This window comes from Stegostoma tigrinum, unplaced genomic scaffold, assembly GCF_030684315.1.
Source record: "Stegostoma tigrinum isolate sSteTig4 unplaced genomic scaffold, sSteTig4.hap1 scaffold_340, whole genome shotgun sequence".
NCBI lineage: Eukaryota > Metazoa > Chordata > Chondrichthyes > Orectolobiformes > Stegostomatidae > Stegostoma > Stegostoma tigrinum.
The window spans coordinates 66,848-73,804 of record NW_026728268.1 but is presented as its reverse complement, the minus strand read 5'-3'; positions in this window follow the sequence as shown (position 1 = coordinate 73,804).

Genomic DNA, 6,957 nt, shown 5'->3' with positions numbered 1-6,957 from the left:
CCCCCCCGTCCCTGTGATCTCACTCCCTGTCTACCCCACTGTCCCTGCGATCTCGCTCCCTGTCTACCCCACTGTCCCTGCGATCTCGCTCCCTGTCTACCCCCTGTCCCTGCGATCTCACTCCCTGTCTACCCCCGTCCCTGTGATCTCACTCCCTGTCTACCCCCCTGTCCCTGTGATCTCACTCCCTGTCTACCCCACTGTCCCTGCGATCTCACTCCCTGTCTACCCCCGTCCCTGCGATCTCACTCCCTGTCTACCCCCCTGTCCCTGTGATCTCGCTCCCTGTCTACCCCACTGTCCCTGCGATCTCGCTCCCTGTCTACCCCCTGTCCCTGCGATCTCACTCCCTGTCTACCCCCGTCCCTGCGATCTCACTCCCTGTCTACCCCCCTGTTCCTGCGATCTCACTCCCTGTCTACCCCCCTGTCCCTGCGATCTCACTCCCTGTCTACCCCCTGTCCCTGCGATCTCACTCCCTGTCTACCCCCCTGTCCCTGCGATCTCACTCCCTGTCTACCCCCCCTGTCCCTGCGATCTCGCTCCCTGTCTACCCCCCTGTCCCTGTGATCTCGCTCCCTGTCTACCCCCCTGTCCCTGCGATCTCACTCCCTGTCTACCCCCCTGTCCCTGTGATCTCGCTCCCTGTCTACCCCCTGTCCCTGCGATCTCACTCCCTGTCTACCCCCCTGTCCCTGCGATCTCACTCCCTGTCTACCCCCTGTCCCTGCGATCTCACTCCCTGTCTACCCCCCTGTCCCTGCGATCTCACTCCCTGTCTGCCCCCCTGTCCCTGCGATCTCACTCCCTGTCTACCCCCCTGTTCCTGCGATCTCGCTCCCCATTTACCCGCTGCCTGTGATGTTACAGGGTAATAGGGTGACAGGGTTACAGGCAGAATGTGGCCATGCTATCTTCAAGTCACTCTGTTGTGCAGAATGCTGTCAGGCTCTCAAACACATACACCGTCACATTCTCTCAAACTGCCTCTCCATTTGCACATTCTCACACACACGCAGACAGACTGACGCACACACAGACACACACACACAAACGCACACATATACTGTCATATATGGACAGTGTACATCTCACAGTCAAACACAGTCTCTTACACTCACATCCGCACACACGTACTCTGTCTAACACACACAATCTTGCACAACACGAGGCACGCATTCTGTCAGTGTCTCACATATACATTCTCATGCACTCTCACAGTCAATCTCCACTCTCCTGCTTTGACACAACTCTGTCTCCCATCCTCTTCACTGTCTCTCTCTTCCTGTATCACACTCGGTCTGTTTTTCTCTCTCTCTCTAGTTTTCATTGATACTCTCACTCAGTTTTTCTCTCTCTCAATCTCACACACACACATGCTTTCTTTCATCCAGTCTCTCTCTCTCTCTAATGTGCACACACTGTCTCTTTCCCCATCAGTGTATGTCTCTCTCTCTCTCCCCCACTCTGTCTCTCTCTCCCCCACTCTGTCTCTCTCTCCCCCACTCTGTCTCTCTCCCCCACTCTGTCTCTCCCACTCGCTCAGTCTCTCTCTCTCTCTTACAGTCTCTCATTCTCTTACTCTCTCTATTTTTCTCAGTCACTCTCAGTTGCTCTTGCTCACACACAGTGATATAATAAGAAGCTGTTTAACGCTCTGTGATTCTGTATGACAGCAGAGAGATACAGCATGAAAACAGACCCTTCAGCCCAACTCGTCCGTGCCGACCAGATGTTCTAAACTAATCTACTCCCATTTTCCAGCATTTGGCCTCTAAACCCTTCCTATCCATCTACCTATCCTTTTAAATGCTGTAACTGTACCAGCCTCCACCATTTCCTCTGGCAGCTCATTCCATACACACACCACACTAAGTTACACCTCAGATCCCTTTTATATATTCCCCCTCTCACCTTAAACCTAAACCCTCTAGTTTTGGACACTCCTACCCTGGGGAAAACACCCTCTCCATGCCCCTCATGATTTTATAAACCTCTATAGGATCGCCCCTCAGCCTCTGACGCTCCAGGGAAAATAGCCCCAGCCTATTCAGCCTCTCCCTGTAGCTCAAACCCTCCAACCCTGGCAACATCCCTGTAAATCTTTTCTGAACCTTTTCAAATTTCACAACATCCTTCCTACAGCAGGGTGACCAGAACTGAACTGAATGTTTTCATTCCTGATCTGAATTATGAAGAGAGGAGCTGCATTTTGATAGCACCCTTCTTGACCTCAGGAACTACTCAAATTTATTCAAAATGGAAAAAGATGCATATGTAAGGTTTAGGAAGCTAAAACCAGATAGGGCCCGACAGGAATATAAAGAAAACAGGAAAAGAACTCAAGCAGGGAATTGGGAGAGAAAGAAGGGGTCTTAGAACATTACAGCGCAGTACAGGCCCTTCGGCCCTCGATGTTGTGCCGACCTGTGAAACCAAACTGAAGCCCATCTAACCTACACTATTCCATTATCATCCATATGGTTATCCAATGACCATTTAAATGCCCTTAAAGTTGGCAAGCCTACTACTGTTGCAGGCAGGGCATTCCATTCCCTTACTACTCTCTGAGTAAAGAACCTACCTCTGACATCTGTCCTATATCTATCACCCCTCAATTTAAAGCTATGTCCCCTTGTGCTAGCCACCACCATCCAAGGAAAAAGGCTCTCACTGTTCACCCGATCTAATCCTCTGGTCATCTTGTGTGTCTCTATTAGGTCACCTCTGAACCTTCTTCTCTCTAATGAAAACAGCCTCAAGTCCCTCAGCCTTTCCTCGTAAGACCTTCCCTCCATACCAGGCAACATCCTGGTAAATCTCCTCTGTACCCTTTCCAAAGCTTCCACATCCTTCTCATTATGCAGTGAGCAGAACTGTACACAATACTCCAAGTGCGGCCGTGCGAGCGTTTTGTGAGCTGCAACATGACCTCATGGCTCAGAAACTCAGTCCCTCTACCAAGAAAACCTAACACACCATACGCCTTCTAAACAACCCTATCAACCTCGGTGGCAACTTTCAGGGATAACGAGTCATGAAATGACCTTGGAAAATAAGGATAAAGCTAATCCCAGGGCATTCTATACACACATTAAAAACAAGAAGATAACAAAGGAGAAGGTAGGACCATTCAAGGACAAATGAGGGAACTTGTGCTTGGAGGCAGGGAATGTGGATAAGATCCTAAATGAATACTTTGCATCGGTATTCACCAGGAGTAGGATATGGAGGATAGTGAGATTTGTGTGGAGCATGCTAAATATGCTCGGGCAATTTGAAATCAAGAAAGAAGTGGTGTTGGATCTCTTGAAGAACATTAAAGTGGATAGGTCCCCAGGGCCCAATGATATTTACCACAGGTTTGTGAGGGAGGCAAGAGAGGAGATTTCTGGGATCTTGACCAAGATCTTTGTATCCTCATTAGCCACTGGCGAGGTCCTGGAGGACTGGTGAGTAACTAATGTTGTTCCTCTGTTCAAGAAAGGGAACAGGGTCAATCTAGGAAGCTACATATCGGTGAGTCTCATATCAGTGGTTGGGAAGCCATTGGAGATAATTCTTTCGGGATAGGATTTACATGTATTTGGAAAAGCATGGCCTAATTAGGGACAGTCAGCATGGCTTTGTGCGGGGCAGGTCATGTCTTACTAACTTGATTGAATTTTTCGAGGAGGTACCAAAGATGAGGGTAGAGCAGTAGATGTTGTCTTCATCGATTTTAGTAAGGCTTTCAACGTGACAGGTTTATCCAGAAGATTAAGATGCGTGTCATCCACGGTGGGTCGGGCGTGTGATTTCAGAGTTGGCTTGTGCATAGAAGGTAGGGGGTAGTGGTGGAAGGCTGTTTCTCAGGCTGGAGGTCTGCGACTTAATGGTGCTTCGCAGGGATCTGTACTGGGACCTCTGCTGTTTGTGATTCATATAAATGACTTGGGTGAAAATGTCGATGGGTGCGTTCCTAAATTTGCATGGGATACAAAGCTCGGTTGAGTTGTCGATAGTGTAGAAGGTTGTCGAAAGATACAGCAGGACATAGATCACTTGCAGATGTGGGCAAAGAAATGGCAGATGGATTTTAATGTGTGTAATTGTGAAGTGCTACAGTTTGGGAAAACACAAGTTAAGGAAAAGTGTACAGTTAACGGCAGAATCCTGAAGAGCATTGATGTACAGAAGGATCTTGGGTATCCAGTCCATATCTCCTTGAAACTGGCCGTGCTGTATCTGTAGACAGGGTGAGAAAGAAGGCATATGGCATACTTACCTTTATTGGTCTGGGAATTGAGTACATGCGTCAGGATGTCATGTTGCAGCTTTATAATGCTTTGGCTGGGCCACAATTAAGAGGCTTCCGTTTGGTTCTGGTCGCCACATGACAGGAAGAACATGGAGATCTTGGAGAGGGTGAAGAACAGGTTTATCAGGATCATGCCTGGATTAGAGAGTATGAGCTATAAGGAAAGGCCAGGAAAACACTAGGGATAGTGGGAAACTGCCAATGCTGGAGAATCTGAGATAACAAGGTGTGGAGCTGGATGAACATAGCAGGCCAAACAGCAACAGAGGAGCAGGAAAGCTGACGTTTCAGGCTTGTAAGGGTCTCGGCCCAAAATGTCAGCTTTCCTGCTCCTCTGATGCTGCTTGGCCTGCTGTGTTCATCCAGCTCCACACCTTGTTATCTGAGAAAAAACTCGAGTTGTTTTCTCTGGAGTGATGGAGGCTGAGGGGATTTTTAGGTCTATAAAATTATGAGATGTATCGATAAAGTTGACAGTCAGAATTCTTTTCCGCCAAGAGTTGAAATGTTTAGAACTAGGGGACATGCATTTACAGTGAGAGCGGGAAAGTTCAAAGGTGATGTGACTGACAAGTTATTTTTACAGAGAGTGTGGTAGGAATGTGGATCATGCTGCCAGGAGTGGTTTGGGGGCAGCTACAATAGGAGCATTAAAAGGATTTTTAGATAAATGCATGATACACAAGGAATAGAGGGATATGGACCAAGGGCAGACAAGAAGGGATTAGTTTAATTTGGCATCAGCTCAGCACAAGATTGTGGGCCGAAGGGCCTGTTGCTGTGCTGTACTCTTCCATGTCCAACCAAATGCTGTTTTGTCCTGACAATATCAGTGGGCTGGGAGGGAAAGGGGTTAAATAGTGGCCTGAGAACTGCAGGGTGAACCCCTAGTACCTGCTCACCACACAGATGGTGCATAAGGAATCTTTCCCAGATCCCTGAGAGGGCATAAGTGGCCGTACTTCAGACAGGAGTCACTGTAAACCGCCCGAAGCGTGACTCTGGTGAAGGCACAGAGAGGGCTGGGGCAGCGGGGAGGGAAATACTGGGCTCTCTCTTTAGTTTCTTTTTAAAATTTTACTCGAAGTTAGTGTGAGTGGGCGCTAATTCACGAATGCTCAGTGAGGTGCAGCATGACATACTTCTCACTGTATTTTATGCTGAAGACACGTGAAAACAAAGGATACTCTAGTGAAAAGGGAGTCTCAAGGTGGGACCGGCGCTACAGGAATGCAGCTCTTCTCAGAGATTCATTGTGTGAAGGAATTCGAAACAAATGGTCGCTACGGAGACGGCAGAAGTAAACACCCACAATCTGAGGGAGCACGAGATACAAACCCGACCAGTTTCAGCCCCTCCCTGTCCCTGTAACTCCCTACACCCGCTCCCTAACTCTGTAACTCCCTAACCCCTCCCTATCTCTGTCACCCGCTCCAGCCCCTACACCCCCTCCCTAGCTGTGGAGCCCCCTCCAACCCCTACACCCCCTCCCTATCTCTGTAACCTCCTCCAACCCCTACACCCGCTCCCTATCTCTGTAACCCCCTCCAACGCCTACACCCCCTCCCTATCTCTGTAACCTCCTCCAACCCCTACACCCCCTCCCTATCTCTGTAACCCCCTCCAACCCCTACACCCCCTCCCTATCTCTGTAACCCGCTCCAGCACCTACACCCCCTCCCTATCTCTGTAACCCCCTCCAACCCCTACACCCCCTCCCTATCTCTGTAACCCGCTCCAGCACCTACACCCCTTCCCTATCTCTGTAACCCCCTCCAACGCCTACACCCCCTCCCTATCTCTGTAACCTCCTCCAACCCCTACACCCCCTCCCTATCTCTGTAACCCCCTCCAACCCCTACACCCCCTCCCTATCTCTGTAACCCGCTCCAGCACCTACACCCCCTCCCTAGCTCGGGAACCCCCTCCAACCCCTACACCCCCTCCCTATCTCTGTAACCCGCTCCAGCACCTACACCCCCTCCCGATCTCTGTAACCCCCTCCGGCCCCTACACACCCTCCCTATCTCTGTAACCCCCTGAAGCCCCTACACCCCTCCCTATCTCTGTAAACCCCTCCATCCCCTACACCCCCTCCCTATCTCTGTAACCCCCTCCGGCCCCTACACACCCTCCCTATCTCTGTAACCCCCTCCAGCCCCTATACCCTCTCCCTATCTCTGTAACCTCCTCCAGCCCCTACACCCCCCTCCCTATCTCTGTAACCCCCTCCAGCCCCTACATCCCCTCCCTATCTCTGTAACCTCCTCCAGCCCCTACACCCCTCCCTATCTCTGTAACCTCCTCCAGCCCCTACATCCCCTCCCTATCTCTGTAACCTCCTCCAGCCCCTACACCCCTCCCTATCTCTGTAACCCCCTCCAGCCACTACACCCCCTCCCTATCTCTGTAACCCCCTCCAGCCCCGACACCCAGTCCCTATCTCTGTAACCTCCTCCAGCCCTTAGACCCCCTCCCTATCTCTGTTACCCCATCCAGCCCCAACACCCCCTCCCTATCTCTGTAACGCCCTCTAACCCCTACCTATCCCTGTAACCCCCTCAAATCCCTCCCTATCTCTGTAACCCCCTCCAGCCCCTACACCCGTCCCTATCTCTGTAACCCCCTCCCGTACCTCCCTATCTCTGGAACCCCCT